Below are 25611 nucleotides of genomic sequence, written 5' to 3' on the forward strand. Positions count from 1 at the left end.
AACTTTTCCTTTCTTCCTCATGACAAAAAAATATTTAGATGTGCTTTAAGTAACATTATGTTATTTTGGTTTTTTCATGCAGTGTGTCAAACTTCACCTTTTAAACTGAAGGATTTGGTCTATTTAGATTAGATTAGATTAAAAACATATTTTAATGGAAATCTACCATCTTATTACATACTATTTGTTCTATATATTCAATATTCCTATTTAACTCCTCTCTCACTTTCCTTTGGATTGAAATTTTTTTTATTATTTCATTTTCACCTCTACTGCTTTGGAGATTTTATATACTTTTTCTATTATTTTTTGGAAATCACAACATATATTTTTGATTCACCTATATAAGAATAATGAGGAACACCTTAATATACTTAACCCTCCCCCATTCATATTAAGTTATCATTGTATATTTTAATTATACATATAATTATTGCTAAATACAAAATGTTAACGTATACATATAGCAATTATATCTTATGTATATTTTGTGGCTATATTACATTCTATATACATATTACATATAATTATATATTATATATTATTATACACCATATACCTAACCTTGAACCTCACAAGATAGTTTATTATTTTATTCAGCCAATGTTCATTCAGACTTACCAAATATTTGCCCTTTTGTTGTTTTTATTCATCCCCTCAGCCCTAGCTTTCTATTTTTTTTTTTCTTCTAACACTCTTTAGTGTTTCCTTTACTGCAGGTATGCTTGTGGAAAACTATCAGTTTTTATCAGTTGTGAATATCTTTATTTCAGATTATTGTTAAAGGATATTTTTAGTAGGTACGAAAGTTCTTAGTTGTTTCAGATGGCTAATATTTCAGCACATTAAGTGTATCATTTTATAGTTTTCCATTTCCCATTAATGCTGTTCAGAAGTCAGTTCTCAGTCTTACTTGTGTAGCTCTTTGTTCTCTGACTACTTTTAAGATTTAAAAATATTTTTCTCTTTGTCTTCAATTTTCTGAAGTTTCACCCTGATATGTCTAATTGTGGATTTATTTTTACTTATCATCCTTAGTATTTTGGGGGGTTTCTGAATCTTTGTATTTTATCAGTTATACAAAGATGGAGTGACACAGATAAAGACCAAAAAATCAACAAGAGCCCAATGGGGAAAAGCTTTGAAATCATGGTAAGAAATTGATTTTTATTTGAAATGCGATGGAAAGCCTTCAAAATATTTTAAGCAAAGATGTCATAAGGCAAATTGCATTTTTAAAAAGTTACTCTATCTGATTTAGGTAGAAGATATTGGGGAGACAAAGAATAGAAACAAGGAGACAAGTGGAGGCTGTTGCAGTTGTCTAGGAAAGATATAAAGTGGCCTGTTCTAGAGTGTTGTCAATGGAGATGGAAAATAGTGGACATACTCAAGATATATTTTAGAGGTTGAAAAAAAGAAGCTGATAGGTTACATTTGGAGGTTGAGGGAGAAGGAAGAATCATGAGTGACTACTGTTACTCTGACATGAACAACTGGATAGAGCCAGCTTTTTAGATGGGAAGGATTAGAAGTAGAACAGATGAATAACATAAGCAATTCAAACTCTGATGTGTTATTTGGAAGTACCCATGAGACATCCAAGTGAGATGTCAGGTTGATAAGATAGACAAGCTAGAGATAGACAGAGACAAATATATAGGCCTGAAATTCAAGCAATAGTTGGGTTTGAGATAGAAATTTAGCAGTTAGCTAAATAATAGATGGAATTTTAGCAGTTAGCTAAATAATAGATGGAATTTAAAGTCATGGGTATAGATTCTAATACCTAGAAGAGAATACAAATAGAGGAGAAAAGAAGTTCCAAGACTGAGTCCTGAAAAATTTCAAGATTTAGATGTCAGGTAGAGGAGAAGTACACTAAGAAGGAGGAAACCATGGAGGAAAACCATGAAATTCTGAGGTCTTAGCAGCCAAGTCAATTGAAGGCAGAAAAACAATTTCTTGAGTGGGCCACATAAAGACTTTTGGTGTCTCACACAAAAGTATTTTCAATGCAATGAGGGTATGGAAGTCAAGCTAGAGTTTTTAATTACAAAAAATATTGAAAGCTGAATTAATTGCACTTTCCTATAATGTCACTATTATCTATTTTGAGATTGCCTCTACATAGCACTTCTTATTTTACAATAGGTAACCATCTGTCCTCTAAGACACTACTTCATGGGCTAGATCCACATCTCATAAACCCACATAACATTTATGTCATAGAAGTCCCAGAAGATGAAGAGGGAGAAAAGGGGACAGAAGGATTATGTGAGCAAATTATAGCTGAAAACTTCCCCCACTCTAGGGAAGGACACAGACTTCAAAATCCAAGAAGCACAGAGAACTCCCATTAAATTCAACAAAAGCCAGAAATCACCAAGACATAGCATAGTCAAATTCACAAAATACACAGACAAGGAAAGAATCCTGAAAGCAGCAAGGGGGAAAAAGTCCTTAACCTACAAGGGAGGAGAGATCAGGTTTGCAGCAGATTCACCCACAGAAATTTGGCAGGCCAGAAAGGAGTGGCAGGATATATTCAATGTGGTGAATGGCACAAATATGAAGCCAAGAATTCTTTAACCAGCAAGACTGTCATTCAGAATAAAAGGAGAGATAAAGAGTTTCCCAGACAAACAAAAACTAAAGGAGTCATGACCACTGATAGCTTGATATATGGCTATAGTAGCCATATTTATATCAGATTTTAAACCAAAGACTATAACAAGAGATGATGAAGGACATTATATCATAATTAAGGGGTCTATCCATCAAGAAGATCAAGCAATTATAAATATTTATGCCCCCAAGTTGATAGCACCCAAATATATAAATCAATTAATAACAAACATAAAGAAACTCACTGACAATAACACAATAGTAGGGGATTTGCACACCTTACAGCAATGGACAGATCATCTAAGCCGAAAATCAACAAGGAAGTAATGGCTTTGAATGACACACTGGGGCCAGATGGACTTAACAGATACAGTCAAAACATTCCATCCTAAAGCAACAGAATACACATTCTTTTTGAGCGCACATGGAACATTCCCCACAAGATATCACATTCTGGGCTACAAATCAGCCCTCAACAAGTACAAAAAGACTGAGATCATATTATGCATATTTTCAGATCACAGCACTGTGAAACTTGAAGTCAACCACAAGAAAAAAATTGGAAAGACCACAAATACTTAGAGGTTAAAGAAAATCCTACTAATGGGTGAATAGGTTAACTAGTAAATTAAAGAGGAAATAAAAAAGTACATGGAAGCAAATTAAAATGAAAACATGACAGTCCAAAACCTTTGAGATGCACTGAAGGCAGTCCTAAGAGGGATGTACATTGCAATACAGATCTACCTCAAAAAGCAAGAAAAGTCCCAAATACACAACCTAACTTTATGCCTAAAGGAGCTAGAAAAGGAACAGAAAATAAAGCCTAAAGCCAGCAGAAGAAGAGAAATAATAAAAACTAGAGCAGAAATAAACAATATAGAAACAACAACAACAACAACAACAAAAAGGTAGAATAGATCAATGAAATTAAGAGCTTGTTCTTCAAAAGAATTAATAAAATTGATAAACCCCTAGACAGACTTATCAAAAGAAAAGAAAAAGGACCCAAATAAGTAAAATCACAAGTGAAAGTGGAGACATCACAACCAACACTGCAGAAACACAAACAATTATAAGAGAATATTATGAAAAATTATATGCCAACAAACTGGGAAAACTGGAAGAAATGGATAAATTCCTAGAAACATATAAACTACCAAAACTGAAACAGGAAGAAATGGAAAATTTGAACAGACCATAATCAGTAAAGAAATTGAAACAGTAATCAAAAATCACCAACAAAGAGAAGTTCAGGGTCAGATGTTCCCAGGGAATTCTATCAGACATTTAAAGAAGAGTTAATGCCTATTCTTCTCAAACTTTTTCAAAAAATGGAAATTTTAGAAGAAAACTTCTAAACTCATTCTACAAGACCAGCATTACCTTAATTTAAAAACCAGACAAAGATCCTACTAAAAAGGAGAATTACAGGCCAATACCCCTAATGAACATGGATGCAAAAATTCTCAACAAGATACTAGCAAATTGAATTTAACAGTACACTAAAATAATTATCCACCACAATCAAGTAGGATTTATTGCTGGGCTGCAGGGCTGGTTCAATATTCACAAATCAATCAGCATGATACACCACATTAATAAAAGTAAGGATAAAAACCATATGATCCTGTCAATAGATCCAGAAGAAGCATTTGACAAAATACAGCATCCATTCTTGATAAAAACCCTCAACAAAGTAGGGGTAGATGGAACATATCTCAACATCATAAAATCCATATATGAAAGACCCACAGCTAATATCATCCTCAATGGGGAAAAACTTAGAGCCCTTCCCCTATGGTTGGGAAAAAGACAAGGATGCCCACTCTCACCATTACTGTTCAACTTAGTATTGGCAGTCTTAGCCTCAGCAATCAGATAACAAAAAAAAATAAAGGGCATCTAAATTGGCAAGGAAGAAGCCAAACTTTCACTATTTGCAGATGCCATGATACTCTATGTAGAAAACCCTGAAGACTCCACCAAAAAATTGCTATAACTAATACATGAATTCAGCAAAGTCACAGGATATGAAGTCAATGTGCATAAATCTGTTGCATTTCTATACACCAATAACAAAGCAGTAGAAAAAGAAATCAAAGAGTTGATCCCATTTGCAATTGCACCAAAAACAATTAGATACCTAGGAATAAACCTAACCAAAGAGGTAAAAGATCTATACTCTGAAAACTATAGAACACTTATAAAAGCAAATGAAAAGGACACAAAGAAATGAAAAAGTAATCCATGCTCATGGGTTGGAAGAACAAACGTTGTTAAAATGTCTATACTTCCCAAATCAATCTACACATTTAATGCAATCCTTATCAAAATACCAACAGCATTTTTCACAGAGCTTGAAAAAACAACCCTAAAATTTGTATGGAACCACAAAAGACCCTAAATAGCCAAAGCAATCCTGAAAAATAAGAACAAAAACAAAACTGGAAGCATCATGATTCTGGATTTCAACCTATATTATAAAGCTGTAGTCATCAAGACAGTATGGTACTGGCATAAAAACAGACACATAGATCATTGGAACAGAATAGAGAACCCAGAAATGGATGCACAACTATATGGTCAACTAAACTTTGGCAAAGCAGGAAAGGATATCCAATGGAAAAAAGACAGTCTCTTCATCAAGTGGTGCTGGGAAAACTGGACAGCAATATACAGAATAATGAAACTGGACCATTTTCTTATACCTTATACAAAAATAAAGTCAAAATGGATGAAAAACCTAAATGTGAGACAGGAAACCATCAAAATCCTAGAGAACACAGGAAGCAACCTCTTTGACTTTGGCTGGAGTAACTTTTTCCTAGACACATCACCAGAGGCAAGAGAAACAAAAGTAAAAATGAACTATTAGGACTTTATCAAAATAAAACCTTCTGCACAGCAAAGGAAACAATCAACGAAAGTAAAAAGGCAGCCTAGGGAATGGGAAAAGATATTTGCAAATGCCATATCTGACAAATGGTTAGTATCCAAAATCTATAAAGAACTTAGTGAACTCTATGCCCAAAAAAACAAATAATTCAGTTAAGGAATGGGCAGAAGCCATGAATAGACAATTTTCCAAAGAAGACATCCAGATGGCTAACAGATACATGAAAAGATACTCAACATCACTCATCATCAAGGAAATACAAATAAAAACCGAAATGAGATATGACCTCACACCTGTCAGAATGGCTAAAATTAATAACATGAGAAACAACAGGTATTATTGGCAAGGATGTGGAGAAAGGAGAACCTTCTTGCACTGTTGGTGAGAATGCAAACTTGTGCAGCCTGCAGTATTGCACTCTGTGCAGCCTCCTTATTGCACTCTGGAAACCAATATGGAGGTTAAAAATAGAACTACCCTATGATCAAAAAGTTAAAAATAGAACTAGTCTGTGATCCAGCAATTGTACTACTAGGTATTTACCCAAAGGATACCAAAAAAATACAGATTCAAAGAGATACATGCACTCCAGTGTTTATAGCAACATTATCATAAATAGTAAAGCTATGGAGAGAACCCAAATATCAACTGACTGATGAACAGATAAATAAGATGTGATGTGTTTGTGTATGTGTGTGTGTGGGTGTGTAATATTCCATTATGAAATATTACTCAGCCATCAAAAATAATGAAATCTTGCCATTTGCAGTGATATGGATGGAGCTATAGGGTACTATGCTAAGCAAAATAAGTCACTCAAAGAAAAAACATACCACATGATTTTACTCATATGTGGAATTTAAGAAACAAAACAGATGAACATATGGGGGGGGTGGGGAGAGAGGAGAGAGGTAAACAAACCATGAGAGACTCTTTAAAGATAGAGAACAAACTGAGGGTTGATGGAGGGAGGTGGGTGGGAGATGGGCTAGATTGGTGATGGGCATTAAGGAGGGCACTTGTTGTGATGAGCACTGGGTGTGGTATGTAATTGATGAATCCCTGAATTCATCACTGTATGTTAACTAACTAGAATTTAAATTAAAAATTTGGGGAAAAAAGGAAAGGAAAAGAAAGGAAAGGAAAGGAGAGGAGAGGGGAGGGGAGGGGAGGGGAAGGAAAGGGAGGGGAGGGGAGGGAAAGGAAAAGGAAAAGGAAAAGGAAAAGGAAAATGAAAAGGAAAAGGAAAGGAAAAAGAAAGGAAAAGGAAAGAAAAGATGTTCAACATCACTGATCATCAGGGAAAAGCAAATCAATACCACAAATCAACACTGCCTCACATCTGTTAGACTGGCCATTGTCAAAAAGACAAAAGATAACAAGTGTTGGAGAGGATGTGGAGAAAGGGATATGTTGTACACTGTTGGTGAGAATGTAGACTGGTGCGGCCATTAGGGAAAATAGTATAGACGTTCCTCAAAAAATTAAAAATGAATACCATATGATCTGGCAATCCCACTCCTGAGCATTTATCCAAAGGAAATAAAAACAGGATCTCAAAGAGATATCTGCACTCCCACATTCATTAATCACAGTAGCTGAAATTAAAAAAACACCCAAATGTCCACTGATGGGTGAATGGATAAAGAGGATGTGAGATACACACACACACACACACACACACACACACACACAGCGAGGGAGTGAAGAGGGAGGGAGAAAATACCATTCAGTCACAGGAAAGAAGGAAATCCTGCCATTTGCAACAACATGGATGAACCTGCAGAACATTATACTATGTGAAATAAGTCAGATACATAAAGAAGAATATTGTATGATCTCACTTGTATATGGAATCTAAGGGGAAAAAAGTTGAATTCATAGAAGCAGAGTAGAACAGAGGTTGCCAGTGACTGGAGCATGAAGAAATAGGGAAGATACTGGTCAAACGGTACAAAGTTGTTGTTATGTAGTATGAACAAGTCTAGAGATCTAATACACAGGCACAATGACTATAGTTAGTGATACTGTATTAAATACTGCAAATACGCTGAGTAGATTTTAGGTACTCTCAACCACACACAAAAAATGATAACTATGTGAAGAGGTGACATGTTGACTAGGTTGACTGTTAGAATTCATTTCACTATGTATATGTATGTCAAATCATCATTTTGCACACCTTAAATATATGTAAGTTCTATTCTAAAAATGTTTTTAAAAAATATTTAGCTCCCAAAATGTGGAAGAAATATTGGACCCTTCTCAGAGGACCCATCAGCAATGCCCAGTGCTTCCCTTTTGATTTGTCTCCTCTCTCTCATCCCACAGAATTTTTATCTACCTGGATATCAGAAAAGCTGGCTCTGATCCACAATATATTCTTCCAAATTTATCACTTTGGGCATAAATTCTGCCTACTGATCTCAGGGCTAAGGCCTCTGATGCCCAAATTCCAGATTCTGGCAACTCCCAAGCAATTCACTCTTGTTTCAGAACTATGCTCTAAAACCCCTCCTTGGGATAATGAGTGACCTTGAGTAAATGGAAGAAGGTCAAGAGTTCAAAGTAAGAAGACGAAGGGATACACACATGTCAAATCAGTCAACATATTCAGCAGAATATGTATAGCTTATAGCTATCAGACTGTGTTCTACAGAACCCTAAGACATAATTATATTTTCTAAACATGATTCTCAAATTGCCACATTATTTACTAATATAAACACAGTGCACATAATTTATTAATAGAAATAAACTACACTGAAGTCTGCTTTTATGTTAGGATGAACAATCTCTAGCCACTAAATCACTGAAACCTCCAGAAGCAAATTGTTGGAGACCCGTCAAGTCCTTTCTGAGAATCTCCAGGGCTGCCCTAAGAAAACTTTCCCCCTGAGGCGCCATTCAGCTGGGAGCTTGGAGAGGGTCATGGAAAGGGCACAGGAATTGCCATCAGACTGACTTGGGTTTCAATCCTAGCCACACTACGTTTCAGTTGGGAGAAAGTAAGAAAGTTACACAGTTTCTCAGGACTTGTTTCTCACATGTTACCAAAAAATCAAAGTAAAAATCCCTGCCTCTCAGAGTTGAGAATCAATGGCATGCTACATGCAGAACATAGCAAAGTGCCAGACATGGGCTAAGTATTCAGTGAATGTCAGTCACCGTCCTTGTCTTTTTGTTAACTGTTTTCCAAACATCACAGAAAGGACTGTTCCAGCTCCTACTGAATCACATCTTCCACAGAAGGGACTCTATCTACAACCACAAATGCACGACCATAAAAAAAGTACTTTTTGTGCATGTTTGATGCTCTTTAACTGCATCTTCTAAACAGCTTCTCCACATCTACCCTGGCCTTCTAATCCAGAGGTCCTTCACAGGGTTCCATTTGGCTCTGACCCTAAAACAACTTACTTTTGCTTCTGATAGTCCAGAACAAAAAACATTTCTATGGAATATAATGGAGAGGCTGGCGGCAAAATGGAGAATCTAGCACAAGGCTTAGCATGCGGCAGTTATCCGTCAGTCACACTACAGAGCACGTCATGCATAATAAACAGCTGCGTTTTAGCTCGATAGAGCATGCAGAAAATATGAAATGATAGGATGCAGTTACACATCCGTCCCAGGAGAATGTGCCGGTGTGGGCCAAATCGTGGGTACCACTGATGGGAATGCCAGAAATCAATTCTGCCCAGCACACATTTCTTTATCAGGAAACCTCTGGGAGATGACAAAGCCCAGAAGCCACCCAACCCTGCAGGGAAGACAACCAGTGTCCAGACTGAACTCTTGTGTCAGTTGGTAACAAATCTGCTTTCCTCTGCATGAGGATGCTACTAAATACATGTGTAACATGAATAAAGATAAACTATTTAGAAAGCTTATTTTTCATGCTCAATTAGCAAGGATATTTGAGGATTCGCTTCATGCTTTAATCTAGACATATTCCTCCCCCATCTTTTTCTGAAATAGGCTAAATGTCTGTTTGTGACATTATCCATCTTGGGAGCATTTGTTACGGCGTGGAAATGGGAACTGGTTAGCCAGCAAGCCAGAAATGGCAGATGATGTAAACCCCATAAGGCAGAAGTGAATGTGGAAGAAAATCAGAGAGTTCAAAGTCCTCACCTTCTGACCACCACTGCATTTCCTGAAAGATGATCAAAATTGCATCATCTGTGGTGGTTTGAGAATAGTAATCCCCACATTCCAGCCGATAGAACACAAGTTGTTAAGTACATGCAAATTTCTAGTGCCTCTCCTAATATTCTTTCAACCTCTCTTTTCAGAATATAATACATCTGTGATTTCATTTTGTCCTATTCCATAATGACTTTCTGACCCACGAGATACCATGGAATAACATACTGCTGAAATCATCAAATTACAGAGTATGTGCCTCAGACTATGTCTCATCAAATTAAAATTGAGCATTTCATAGGAAAACAAAAAACAAAAAAACCTTCCCCAATGACCAAGGTATTTCCCATCTTACAATTCTTTATGTTTGCTATTTCAGGTCAATTCTTGTTTCCCTGCACAATCCAAGTAATTGCCACAATTTCACAAATTTCCATTTTACTTTGCTGACATTCATACAAATTAGGCATGACCTTTTACAATATTCCACCACACAACCAGGTAAGGCTGGCTCTACATACTGTGACCTTATTTTCTGAACCAAAACTGGGACAAATGGGATGCCAGCGAAGCAGAGTGTTTTCCATCCAGTCTGTACCCTTGCATCAGGCTCTCTTCTATCAAACAAGTCCTCAAAACCACCACTGCATTATATTCATAAAATTGAAATCTTATCAAGTTGATCCTATGCTTTAAACCTTTTGACATCTTCCTCTTTTCCTATCAGATAAAATCTAAACTTGTTGATAGGGCAAGCAAAGCTCCAAATAGCCTGGTGTAAGCCATCTCTTTCCCCATGCCATCTCATAAACCCTCCTGTCCAGTCATTCTGCACTTCTCAGCAAGTCTTAACACAGCCTTTCCTAGATTCCATATCTTTGTACCTGTTATCCTTTCTGTGGAAATACTATTCCCCGCCACACACATGCACCCCCCCCCACACACACACACTCCTAATTACCCTTTATGACAAACTCAAATGTCCCCTCTGAATACTTTCCCCAGACTCTCCCTTGTAGTCAGTTATTTCTAAACAAAATATCTGTGCCTCTGTCAAAGCATTTACCACATTTTATGCCACTTTATCTATTTAGGTCTTCTTCTAAGCTAAAGCTCACTGTAATTTTAAATAAAGTACATTGAGGGGTAACTCCAAATTACAACAGTAATTTGCTGGAGTCTGATTGCTGAAGTCTGTTTTTATCTACTACTAGATGTGTTCTCTCATGGTCAAGACTACCACTTGGGGGAGATGTTGTGAAGATGGTACCAGCATTGAATGGGTAAGGGGACAGTGGCTTTTAACAACTCTTTGATACTTTAATAACTTCCAAGCCTAAGATGATGAGTGTACAGGAGAAGAAATAATCAGTGTCAAAACAGTCCAGTCATGTAATCAATAACCAGCACTTGTAGAACCGGAGTTTCCATCAAGTCTCACTGTATAGAAAGGGAATGTACTTACAGCTCATTCATTAGGTTGAAACTCCACATTAGATATAGCTCAGGTTTAACAGGTGTGACCGATCTATCTCTCGAAAGCTAATTACAAAGACTATCATTCCCATTTTTGTTGGTAATTAAAGAAATTTAAGAGGTGAGTGTATTGGGGAAGTGTAAGCTGTTAGAGAGGGTTAATTTGGGTAGTGCTCATTCCAAAGAGGGCACAATGATAACAAAAAGGCTTTCTTTCCCTTACACAAAAGTTCTCTTTGTACACAAATATTAACTCTAGGCAAAATGCTTTGGCTTAAATATTTAAACTCCTGCTGACAATCAGAGTCAATGGCGGACTGATGTCGTGCCAAAGGACATGCAGCGTGAGCCTTGAACTCCGAGTTTCCAGGGCTAATTAAACAGAACAATTACACCCTGCCACATCCAGTTCTGGAGTCTGTATGTCAACTACAGAATATGATAACAATTATGTACTACGTCACATCTTCGAGCCTGATCTGAGACAAAGAATAAAATACTTTTAAAAGAATTCCTGAAGAACAGAAGAGGATTCAGCCTAACTTGACTCTTAACAGACATCTTTAAAAAAGAGAAAAAAAAGGGTTACAGTGCCTTCAAAAGGAAATCTTTCTTATTTCTCAATTTTATTCACCTGATTTATGAGTTATTTTTTTTTCCTCTCCTCCTGGCTGTAAAACAATAAAAACATCAGCTTCTTGTATTCAGTTTCTAATATAACCCAATACAAGGCCAATATTTTTTCCCAGAGCCCAAGACCCTGCACCAGCCTCGGGAGCCCCACATGTGCTCTCTGCAAGGTCTGTGGGTGCTGAAACTTAGGAAAGGTGCCATCAGTTGAAATAAGCTGTTCCCAGCCTTTTCCAGGGTCTGAGGCCAGTTCTGTCCTGCGTGCCCTCCTCACACATCGGGCACACTGATTCTATTTGGTTCTAAGCCCCCTTTCCTGTAGGCTGCAGTGATTTGGACCAGAATCTTGCCCCACCTCTCCCTCCTGGGGAGCCTCGATACCATCAGTTTTTCCCACAGGGCCATTAACACAATTTTTCCAGAAGCAAACATCTAAACCAAACCTAGGTCATCAAAAAAGTATAGCCAAGAGGCAATCAGAAAATAAGCTCCAAGGGAGAAGAGAAGTATCAGAGAACATTGATCACAGAATCTGATGAAAAATTTTCATCATCTCCAGACGGTCAAAATTATCAAAATAACAGCCCCATGACAAAGTTGCTCTTTCTTTTATCAGTACATTTGAAGAAAATAACAGACCTTGGTCCTAAAGTGTTCATTCAACTATGGAATTCAGTTCACCGGAAGCCCCACAATTTGTACTTTCTAACTGCCTCTTTGTAGAATCATTGAAAGTCATTTATTTTTAGTGCTGATATGTGAACCAAATAAAAGTGGTTCTGAGATAAATATTACTCAGGCCAATTTACTTTAATGTCAAGTATGTTAATACTAATAGCCTTTCAAAAGTACAAACATGGAGAGCTCAGGAAGCAAGTTTAAGCTATCTTTTATCAAATAAATGACCTTGTCCTTTGGCCCATTTTTCTGCTGGAAAAATGGAAACCCAAGTTGTATATCCAGAAAAAGCAACACAAGCCACAGTGGCATTTGTAACTCCCACCTAGCCTGTTTCACTTCCTTCTCGCAATTATGGTTCTGCTTGCCTTTATCCTAGTGATAAAAGCCAAAATAAAACCTCAAAATTAAATATTAAAACTCAACATTATTTATAACTGCCCAATTTCTTACAACACAACTACATTTGATTTGATGTGGTTCTGCGTGACTAGGAAAATTAAGCATAAAGCATCATATTCTATCTACTTCTCTAGTATCTGGGGTGCTTTCCAGCAATTCAACATGTGTGCACTTCCTCTTTGGTGGGAAAAAAAATATGAAGATAGATGGCATCACCTGAAAAGCAAAAGAAGTGAGGGCCTCTAAGCCTGTGGAGGCAGTTTAATCACCTGCAAGCAGTTTATCATTCAACATAATAACACAGGGCCTTAAAAAGCCTGCTCTGACACTCTCATTTGTCCTGTGATAGAGTGCTCACTGCATGGGAATTTAATATCCCCAATGCAATCAAACTTTGCAGTGCACAAAATGTGCCCATCATCTATAAGCTGGAAGTCACAGTACAACCACTTCAGTGACCAGGAAAACCTGTTTCCTACAGGGAGGTCTTAACCATATAAGACCCATTTCTGGATGCCCAGGCCCCACCTCTCAGAATGCATGATGCCAGGACTTGGGCATTTTTTTTCCCAAAGCTGCACAGGTGATTCTGTCACAGACCTTCCTTCATCGAGAATCACAGGGCTGCGGTGTTGACCTTTCAGCATCCATTGCTGGTGCATGGTTTTGAAATTCTGTCCAAGGGTTGGTGAGCACTGCCTTCAAGAAAACTAAGGCAGCCTCATTGGAGGAGGTTTTCCCTGTAGGTGGGCAGCCCCCCCCCCCAAGAAAGTTCTCTGATGGGAGCATAAATCGCCCTTTCATGGAAACAAGCAAATCTGCTGGCTGTTCTGCTCCTGATTAGCCTGAGACAAAATTTCTTGTTCCAGGCAAAGTAGGTGTTATTATCCTCATTGTATAGTTCAAGAAATGGAAAATCTAAATGCTAGAGTGACTTGCCCAGTTTCATACTACTGGCTTGAAAAGTGGCTGGCTCAAAGCAAGGATTAAGACGTTCTGTTTCTAAGCATTTAAAAACAAAGTTTTTAAAATGCATTTCCTATTGTGTTATCTTCACAGATGAATAAAATTTCAGGGTTAGGAAAACAGGATGTCCTCTTTAAAAAAATAAAAAGCAGTTTATTTTAGAGCAGTGGTTCTCTCGAAGTGTTGTCCCTGAATGAACAACGTGAGAATCACTTGGGAATTTGTTAGAAATGCAAATTCTCAGTCCTCACCCTTAGACCCTGAGAATCAGACCCTCTGGGAGTAGAGTCAGCCCTCCAGGCAACTCTGAATGTTGAAGAACCATTCTTTTAAACAAACACCAAACCATAAGTCCTTTCCCCAGAATCTTGTTAAGCTACAACCCCATAAAAATATCTAAAAAAAAAAAAAAAAACCTCAAAGGTAAAGCCAGAAAAGTAGTAGTTTTAGAGAAACCAGTTCGATTGCTAGAGGTGGGTTCTTTTTGACTAGAAAATAAATATTGGACAATTATGGGAAATCATCCACAAATCATATTTCTTTTTTTCTCTTGAAGAGAAAAGGCATTTAAGTAAAAGGGCAGGCAAGCAGAAACAGTTTAAAGAAAATATGTTGAATTAAAAAAAAAAAAGATAATTTTCTGGCAAGTAAAGCTTTAGGGCTTAGTTTGGTCATCAAAATAGCAGAATACAGGGGGGAAAAAAAAGACCCTATGGAGATAGATGGTCAGGTTTACCAAACCTGTTTCCCTTTCCACTTTGGTACACAGCCAGACTACATTCCCTAGCCTCCTGGGCAATAAAATTGGCCCCAGGACTGACTTCTGACCACGAAATGTGAGTGGAAAGGGTGGACACTACTTCTAAACTACTTCTAGCCCAGCCCATGCAAAAAACCTCCTTCATAAGGCCCTCTTTTTCTCTCCTCTCCCACTGACTGGCTGGAAACCAAGAATTCAGCAGAGGCCCCCAGAACTTGGAGGAGTAGTGGAGCCACTAGATAGAGAGGTTTTGAGCTCTTTAATCACCTTAGAGAAGGCCACCCCCCTCCCCTACCTGCACAGAAATACTATATGAATGAGACTTAAATTCCACTGGGCTAAGCCAATGAAACTTGGGTGTTGTTACAGACAGCACCTACCAAGTTTAATTTAAGGCTTTACTACAATAATTAAATAAATGCATATTAGCCAAAGCAGCAACCTTTAATACCATGTTCTGAAACCTACACATTAAAATGGTTATAGACCAGGAGCTCTGGAATTCCTAAAGATCAAAGTCAAATAGGGCTCCAGCCACGCACATCTGCAGCTTGTTTTCTCTGCAAGCTGTCCACAACGACACAGGATCCCACTGCTCCTGTTTCCCAGATTGTCCCTTCTGGAATTTGTCATCATGTCCACACAATGCTTAGAAGGTGGAAAGGTGACCCATATAGGGCTAACAGTTTTTTGTTTTTGTTTTTGTTTTTTGAGAGAAAGAGAGAGAGCAGACAAGGGAGGGGCAAAGTGAGAGGAAGAGAAAATCTTAGGCAGACTCCAGGCCCATTGTGAAGCTTAACACAGGGCTCCATCTCACGACCGGAGATCATGATGCGACCTGAAATCAAGATTCGGACGCATAACCATCTGAGCCACCCAGGAGCCCGATGGGCTAAAATTTTAAGTCTAACACAAAAATTGACTATAAACATCATGATGGATATGTTTTCAGAAATATTCCATTCTCTCCTCAATCTCATCTTTTATTGTGACTTTTCCCCATTTTCCCTTAATGCCCTAAACCTATCTTCCTTGAAGATTTCACACCTCTTGCTCAATATTCATTCACTGATTAAAAGGTTATTTATTGGAAGTCTACCATGGGCAAAGCTATTAGTTACTCTGGGGACAGCAGTGAACATAAGAAGTTTACAGGATAGTGGAGGAAATAGACAAGTCACTTTTTTCATTCTCTTCACTGCTTCAGACATGGATGAATCTTTCTGGTTTATTCCTATTCTCTGCCACTTCCTTCACTCTACTTTGCACAATCATCCTTCTCCATCCAATAATTAAATGGTAAATGATGGAACTTTTTCAAGTCTCTGTCTTAGCTTTTCTCTTGTCCCAATTTCTACATTCAGGATTTTGTATCCACACCGATGTCTTCAGTTTTCATCTATTCATGCATGACTCACAAATGTGTATGTCTCAGACACAGATCTTTCTTTGATATTCCAGATTCATATAACCAATTATTTACTAACTGTTCCTACTTGGGTATCTCCAAGGCCCTTCAAGCACAACATACCACAAAATTGAACTTGTTTCCAGCCCCATAGCCTACCTTCATAGTTGTCTTGCAGCGTGACCATTATCAAGGAATGACAAAATCTTCCACTCTGGCAAGCAAAGCAGAAATCTCAGGATCCTCCTTGACACTTCCCTCTCCCTCACCCTGATATCTACTCCAAAACCATATCTTGCTGATTTGATTTCTGAAAGTCACATCCAAACTACCCACATGTCTTTTTGAATGTAGCAGTACTTTTCCCATTTAAACCACCACTAGTCCATTCTCTACAGTACAGAGTGATCTCTTTCAAATTACAAATCTGATCACATCATTCCACTACTGTTTAAAACTCATCAGAGGCTCCCCGTCAATGCTAGGCCAATGATCCAAATGTCGACATTGTCCACAGGATCCTGCCTTGGCCTGGATCCCACCTGCCTGCCCAGCCTCATCTCAAAGCCATGCCTTCACTTTCCCTCTGCAAGTCAACCACACTGGCTTTTTTCTTGAATGGGTGTGTTCCCTCTAGCCTTGGAATTTGAAACATACAACTTTTTTGGTCTTAATCTCCCTACCCATCCCATCCCTGTTTCATATCTTCTTTTACATTTTATCTCACCCTGTTGCCCTTTCTCAAGGATTCTAGCATGACCTCCATTTTGTGGTTAATTGCCCCGTTCCTAAGTCTCCCTAGAACCCTTCCACCTCCACATTTATCATAGTTGAAAATTTGCATGTAATTCTAAGTTTCTTTCATTACTGTCTATTGCTCTCATTGAACTACAACCAGCCCCATGAAATCAGGAACCACGTCTACTTTTGTTCCAATGTCATATCCTAGATTTCTCTCTCATTGAACAGTCACGTGTCAGGAAAGATTCTAGGTACTGAGGACACAGTAATAACAAGATAGAGAAGTTTCCATCTCTTGTGGTATTTCCATTATAAGAAGAGGAGACAGATAATGGCAAACACTTGTTTTAAAATAAGAAAAACAACAGGTGATAAGTGCTATGCAGAGAATTAAAATAGGATGATCTTATAAGATGTGACTAGATGTTCACCTCAGATTGAAAGAAGACCTTTTTGGAGTGGTGAAATCAAAAATTTCAGTTAAGAATTGAATGACAAGATGAATCCAGTCATGTGAAGATCAAAGAGAACATTCTAGGCAGAGGGAACAACTGCAAAGGCCCTAAGATGGGAGCCAATACCTGGCACAATGCAGGCCCATTATAAGTGTTCAATAAATATTAATTGGGTCTTGTTACAGTAAAGAGGCAGATCAGCAGGGACCACTGAGAGGCCATCACCCAGGCTTCTCTTCTTCAGGCTGCAGGAGGTGCAGGGGACAGAGGAGAAAGGGGCAGGTGACACGAATTGTTTCTGTTGTAGTTGCTATTGACTGATAGATCCTCACGCAGCTTTCCAAGGAAGCGAGGTGTGACACATTGATTTTTGTAATTTCTATTGTGAGACAGGGATCACCGGTCTTATTGACAAGAGTGATTCAGTCACTTGCACACAGTAAGACTCTGGGCGAGCTGCTGGGAAAACCTGCATCTGCTATAACTATTACTGTTTTGCTCAAATTATAGCTGACTCCAGGACATTGCTTTGAACTAGTCATAGTTTAGTTAAAATGATTTTTTTTGATTTAAGTTTCTCCTTTCAAAGTTAAGCTAAGTGTGTAAACAAATTCATAATATCTAGAGAATACTTTGAACATAAAATATAATTTTCAAGTCTAGAATCATCTCATATCGTCTTCCCAGCCCTTGGCTACTCTCCCAAATTGCAGTTGTCCTCGGTTATTTTTCTCCTCCTCTAACTCTGGAGTAACAATAAAACTTTACACATTGATGGATGAATAAGACATGCTCTTCCCCAGGCAGATAATAGGATCAAAGCCAAGTATGTTACTCAAGCCACCAGCCTTTTTAAAAAGCAAATGTTTCTTCATAGGATGAACAAAAATATTTAAGGTTTAAAAAGTATGGTATGCAAATTCCTTTAAAGTTGTTCAATTATATAAATAAAATTGTTCTGTTGAATAAGAGTTTTAAGAAGACAATCAGTTTTCATATTTTTTAAAAATTACTCTGTGTGTGTGTGTGTGTGTGTGTGTGTGTGTGTGTGTTATAAAAAAGAGGAAGGACTTCGGAAACTTTCTAAATAAAATTATTTAAATAAAATACCTTGTGTGCCTTTCCTTTCAAAAAGTAACTCTTATGACAGAACTTGAATATGCTTCAGTTACTCCAGATCATTATCATTAATGAACTAATAATCAACCTTATGTTAACCACATCAGTTTATTAAATGGCACTTCCTTTGGGAAAGTTACTGATTCTCCCTGAGCCTCAGCATCCTGACCTGCAAGATTGAAATGATATTACCTTCTTTACATTTAGGTAATGCCAACAGCATCTAATACATCACCTACATGTGGAAGGTATAAGATACAAATAAAATTAAAAATTAAATAAAAATAAAAATTTTTATTAGCATGATGTCTAGACGAAATACATAACCAGCAGTATACTGGAATTACCAGGCAGTGGTCTTCGGGGAATGCAACCTAACAAGTTGTTCTTCGCTGTAGCTGATCATCAGTATCACCAGGGAAGTATTTTTTAAGGTACAAATTCCCAAAGGAATCTGGGAGTCAGGTTTGGAAACTGAGCTGGAGAACAAATTGTAGCAACTAATACTCTAGAACATTTTTCACATGTTACCTCTTGTAAAGCTCATGACAACTCTTACTGTATTGAAAGGAGAAAGGAATTTGGAGTTAAAACAACTGGACGTAGAGTTCCCACCTTGTCACTTTTTAGCTGCACACAGTACTTCTGTAATTCTCACCTTCTTTACCTATAAAATGGAAACAAAATGTAGTTATATCTGCCCTATGTGCCTCTTAGGCTTTTGTAAATGCCAAAGCACCTCCAAGTATAAGGTATAATTATTAAAACTGATAAATTGTGTGCTTTTTTGGAGGAGTTATTTGTCCCGAGTGTCTTTATTAAACAGTAAAGCTAAATAAAAATACAGGCATCAGAAGGAAGATGGATGAATGTGTGTGCATGTGTGCGTGTGTGTTTATGACAATATTAGAGGTAAGTTGGACCAAACAAGACATTAGATAGCATCACCTTTAATAGCACCCACACATTTTTTTTCTCTCTCAAGATTTCTAATTGTATGAATTCAGATTGAGTGTTAAAGAAAATATCTCAGTTTTAAATCTGAACTCTGGAGGAAAATTCATCTTCTAGAATAAAAGACAATATCTATATATGAAATTCTTTGGGAACACTACTGTCATTCTTTAACTTTTTATGTTGTATTGTGAACTAAGAGCACTTATAATAAGAAATCATTATGGGATTCTCACTCTCCTCTATAAAATAACTTTAATTTTTGGTTGGTTTTATTTTAATAGTTTCCATTCTTCTAAATCACCACCTAAATTAGATTTTGTAGTAAATGGGAGCACTTACAAAAGAAAAGAATAAAATTAAAAAGTCATATGGTTCTTAATGCATATGCTACAGAAACTAATTTTTTCCTATGGATATAGAATCAACCTTCACTTATGAGCCCAGATTATGGGTTATAAGACAATTGCAATGGTTACGTGAAATGAGCATATAACTATAATGCCAGTTTTAAGAAGGATGTGTATTACTCTTTACCTAGAGAATAGACAGTGAATACTTAAGGCCCAAAAGTAAAACGCCTTCCTTTACTTTTTTAACCCCGGACATTAAAAATTAGAGAACAGGTGGAAAGAGCAAGGACACGAAAAGGACATACTCTCTGAGACTAACAGTAATCCACACAAAATGAATAGGATCCATTGGCACCTAGAAAACATCCCAGAAGCAATTAGGAGACAGTCCATTGAAAAGGTAGTCACCGTATAATTGGATGTTGACATTGTAAGATATTTGGAAGGTACCGCACTGAGGTAGAAAACTGAAATAGGATTTGGGTTTTGGGCCAATGCAAGGACTGTAGAAAGGAGAGTCAGAAGAGAATACTTAAAAAAAAATTAATGCTTATTTATTTTTGAGAGAGAGAGGCAGAGCACAAGCAGGAGAGGGGCAGAGAGAGAGGAAGGGAGAGACAGAATCCAAAGCAGGCTCCAGCCTCTGGGCTGTCAGCAGACAGCCTGACGGGGGGCTTGAATTCACAGACCGTGAGATCATGACCTGAGCCGAAGTCAGATGCTTAACCACTGAGCTACCCAGGCTTCCCAGAAGATAATATTTTAGACATGTGTTTCAGCCATGTCCAATGGAAGAGATAATCTAAGTTTTTTGTTAGTCCAAATTATGGAACAAAAAAAAAAATTCTAGAAAAAAGAAAGGGACTTGATCAAGCCAATATATGTCTATCCAAGTCATTTCTAAAGAATAATCATTTCTTTTGCTCTAAGTCTGAATTCCTCAAGCTCTATTTTCTTATACAATTGGTTCTTAAATGAATCAACCACAGAGAAACCTCAACTATAATGGGCCAAAAATATTTCCTGTTGTAAATCAATATTAACTTTCTGAATTACAAAAAAGTCTTTTGAGAATTTGGTTGGCATCAATAAATCTCCTAGAGATTGGTGAAACAGAGGATGAAGAGTACCATAGAAGTAACTATGACAAAATGCGGTTATCAGGAAGCACCACCTATCTACCTCAAATGCACACACACACAAATACATGAAAAGAAAGCCCTCAAATCTGGGAAGCTTTGAATCTCAGGAAATACATCCTCAAAATTAGGATTTTCAGGTTTATTTTAGCAAATTAAAATACAAGATGCCCTGTTAAATTTGAATTTCAGAAAAGCAACAGAAAATGATTAGTATAAATAGGCTCCACACAATATTTGGGACGTACATATATTAGAAAACTATTGGTTGCTTATCTGAAATTCAAGTTTGGCTGGGCCTCCTGCATTTTATCTGGCAACCCTACATAGAGGTCTGTGTCCTCAAGTTTCAAAAATACACTAAAAATTAAATGCTATCACTTCAGACACTCAACTGGCACCACAATCATAAACCAATCACTAATTTCATTACTGAAATCATATGATGGCCCTCTGATAGGAGGTAAGCATCCAGATGATCCTGAATATAAATATTTGATCATTATAATTATCATTAGATGCAAACACAAAATTTTAACATTCCCATTCTGAAAGCCAGAGAGTAAGTCCTCACATCTCCCTAAGGGAATCCTTGTACCCCAGCATATTAGGATTCTCCAGAGAAACAGAATCAACAGAGGAGAGATATTTAATTTAATGAATAAATTCACATGGTTGTGGAGGGTTGGCAAGCCCAAAATCTGTAGAGTAGACCAGCAGGCTAGAGATCCAGGGGAGAAATGCAGTTCAAATCCAAAGGCTGTCTGCTAGCAGATTTCCCTCTTCTGGGGAGGTCAATGTTTTTCTATCAAGGCCTTAAGCTGATTGAGTGAAGCCTGTCCACATTATGTTAAGTAATCTGCTATACTCAAAGTCTAATGACTTAAATATTAACTTTACCCAAAAGAATGCCTTCACTGAAACATTAGAAAAATGTTTCACCAAATATCTCAGTATTTTTACCTAGCCAAGTTGATACATAAAATTAATCATCACATTCAGTTTGTCCTACATCACACTATAATACACTACATACTGTATTTCCCACCAGAATCATAGTGACCTTAATCATCTGGCTGCTCTCCTGATGCCCCAGCCTGTATACTTGTTTTCAGTCTTCAGTGTATCTAAGTATTACCTGAAAAGTTTGTTAAAAATGAGATACCTGATCCCTCCATGAACCCTACGTCCAAGATTCTGATATCTTAAGTTTGGAGTGGGATCCAGAAATCAAAAATTTTAATAAGCACCCAAGAGATTATGATGCAGGAAGTTTGGGGACCACTCTTTGAAAATATTACCATATTGAGGGCAATTCTTCACAATACATGGTGTCTCATTTTGGTTCGAATAAGGTATGTGGTAGGGACCTACAAATCACAATTGAGTCAATAAAATTCCATGTTATTTACATCTGTTTCTGTGGAATCTATAGGTGTCTATTCAATTGGACACCCCAGTGCAATAAAATTCAATGAGAACATCGGTAGGGAGCCCCGTGACTTCATCCTCTGTACTAACCCCAATCCTGTTCTAACTTAGCCTAAAGGGTGCCAGCCTGAACTAAAAGTATCCACTAGGCCTTCCCCAAGAGAGAGGGACCCAAATTACTCTTGGAGGTCTACACAGAGATCCTGAGTAGTAGGAGACATGGACTAAAATAACAAATCAGGTAAGGCATATAGTCGTTTTAAAAAAACAATATCAAGTAACAGAATTCAGGTGTATTTCTATATGGTCACTCTATTCTTTAACAATATTTCATCTGCCTGATATTTGTAATATTAATGCATTGAATTTCAAGCACAAGATGTAAATTCCCCAGTGTTGAAATTTTATAGCAAATGAAATTTTATGACAGAATTAGCAAGCATAACCAACTACTGAATTTTAGAAAGTAAATATTAAATGTAATACACTGGATTGAAAGTCACCCTTTCATTAGAAACAGTGTCAAGGTTAAATGCATGTATCAGCTAATACATGATGATGATCACAAAGAAGGTGATTCTGAGATCCTAAACTATTATCCTATAATTTCAGTAAAGTTGTAACCCACTGTACATTCCACACCTTCACCACAAGAGTCATCTGTCTGAAGTCTTGTATTACCTACTGCTATATTTATACTTTCCTTCAGCTGAATCAGAGTCATTCTGAGAAGGCCAAGACAAAAAAACAAGATTAAGTAAGCATGTTCTTAATTCAGGGACAAATTTCCTGTCATAATTTAAAACAACTTATTCATCCTCGTGTCCTAGCAACATTTTTCAACATTTTTCTATGGTATGGTTGATTAAAATAAGCAATACTCTTGATTTCATGACATTGTAATCAATAGTTCCCATTAAATATATTTTATTCCATTTCTCTAGTGAAAATTTTTTGTATTACCAATACTGAAGACAGAATTAATACCTATCTTTAAGCTACAGATATTATTATATCAAGGCTTTAGCTAATACAGTGAAAATTCAAGGGATGTTATTTGACAAATAACACACTGATGATGATGATGATGATGATGATAGATTACATAATAGATGATAGACAGATGATAGATAGATGGACAAACAGGCAGGCAATAGCAGTAGTAAGGGGATACCCATTTATCCTTGATCAGTTTCCTACCTTACATTTTAAAAAGTTATCGATCACACTACATTTTTTTTTAGAGAGAGTGCACAAGCCAGAAAGAAGGGCAGAGGAGGAGAGAGAGAGAGAGAGAGAGAGAGAGAGAGAGAGAGAGAGAGAGACTTTGAAGCAGGCTCCATGCTCAGCACAGAGCAGGAGCCTGACATGGGGCTCAATTCCATGTCCCTGGGATCATGACCTGAGCTAAAATCAAGAGTTGGATGCTCAGCTGACTGAGCTACCTAGGCATCCCCATGAATATTTATATAGTGCTAATTTATATATGTATAGAATATATTTTATATATTAATCATATCTGTATATAATTTATATAATAATTATTGTTATAAAACACTATACCAATTTAGGGGATTTGGCACTATATAAAATACATGTGCCTGGATCAGTGTAACTTACAGCCTCAGGTACAACCAAATAAAGATTTTGTTGAGAGACAATTCCCCATATGTCTTTCATGTTTCTGTGAGTTTCTGCAAAGTCACTAATGGATTAAGTCCTTTGCTTCTAAGGATCTTTGTATGGCAAACAGCTTTGGAAAAACAGAGATAGTGTCTTTCTCTGGAGCAAAGGACAGATATACTTACAGTCCATTATAAGAGATTCAGGATCCGTAACCTCAGGGTTCTTCTTTTAAAATGCAATTTAGCAGTGGTGCCTGGGTGGCTCAGTCAGTTAAGTGTCCAACGGTGTCTGACGCTTGATTTCAGCTCAGGTCATGATCTAAGGGTTGTGAGATCGAGCACTCCAGCAAACTCTATGCTGAGCATTGGAGCCCGCTTCAGATTCTCTCTCTCCCTCTCCCTCTGCCCCTCCCCACCTCATGAGCACACACACAAGCTCTCTCTCCGTCTCTCTCTCTCTCAAAGAAAAAATGAAACTTAGCAGCCACTGTGGACAACAGTATGGAGTTTCCTCAAAAAGTTAAAAATAGAGCTACCCAATGATCCAATAATTGCACTACTGGATATCTACCCCCAAAATAAAAAAATACTAATTCAAAAGGTTACATGCACCCCTGTGCTTATAGCAGCATTATTTACAATAGCCAAATTATGGCAGTAGCCCAAATGTCTATCCATAGATGAGGTGATATATATATACACACATACACATACACCCAATGGAAATTATTCAGCCATAAAAAAGAATGAAATTTTGCCATTTGAAACAACATGGATGGAGTTAGAGAGTATAATGCTAAGCAAAATAAGTCAGTCAGAGAAAGACAAATACCATGTGATCTTGCTCATAGTAGAATTTAAGAAAGAAAATAAATGAACAAAAGGAAAAAAAAGAAGAGACAGAGGCAAACCGAGAAACAGATTCTTAATTATAGATAACAACTGATGTTTACCAGAGGGGAGGGTGTTGGGGATGGGTTAAACAAGTGATGGGGATTAAGGAGGGTACTTGTGATGAGCACTGGGTGATGTATGGAGTGGTGAATCACTAAATTGTACACCTGAAACTAATATAACATGTATGTTAACTGTACCCACTGGTATTACAATAAAAATAAATAAATAAAATGCATCCTAGTGCACAGATAGGCATCCATCCAGGCCCATCCACATCACTTCTGCGAGACTTGGGGGCAAGAAGAACTGATACATGTAGGCCAGCATTCATGCTGCTGCTGCTTCCTGGGTAATGGGTTCCTTCATCTTTGAGCCAGGATTTGTCCCTCAGCCAGGGTACTCATATGTTCAGCCAGCATCCATGAAACTTGTTCGTTTGCAAGTAGGTTAAAATCATAGACCCTTCACAGTTCTGGATACATAAGATTGCTATTATCAACAGAATTCTCCCAAGAAAGCTCATTATTGCTTTAGTTCTAAGGTGCCCTTATTTAGGAGATGCCTCATTGATTTAATAATAGCATTCAACAGTGGGGTGAAAACTAAGGTACTTAAGGCACACATTTAATATACAACATATTCCAATTTCAAAACAATTATCAGTGTGTAAAAATATCAAAATTAAGCAAAAAAGTATTAACTTTGAAGAATTGAAGATCAACCTGGAAATCTCAAAAAGAATTTTTTGACATTCTCATTCACTTATTTGACAAATATAAATTGATTATCTCTTATATGCCAGGAATGGCTCTAGGGGATAGATAAGATAAGAATTCCAACTCCCATGAAACTTTCATTCTAGAGGGGAAATTAGTTGGTAAAGATGAAAGTAAAATATATA

This window comes from Panthera pardus, unplaced genomic scaffold (genome assembly GCF_024362965.1).
Source record: "Panthera pardus isolate Hobbes unplaced genomic scaffold, ASM2436296v1 HiC_scaffold_11, whole genome shotgun sequence".
Lineage (NCBI taxonomy): Eukaryota > Metazoa > Chordata > Mammalia > Carnivora > Felidae > Panthera > Panthera pardus.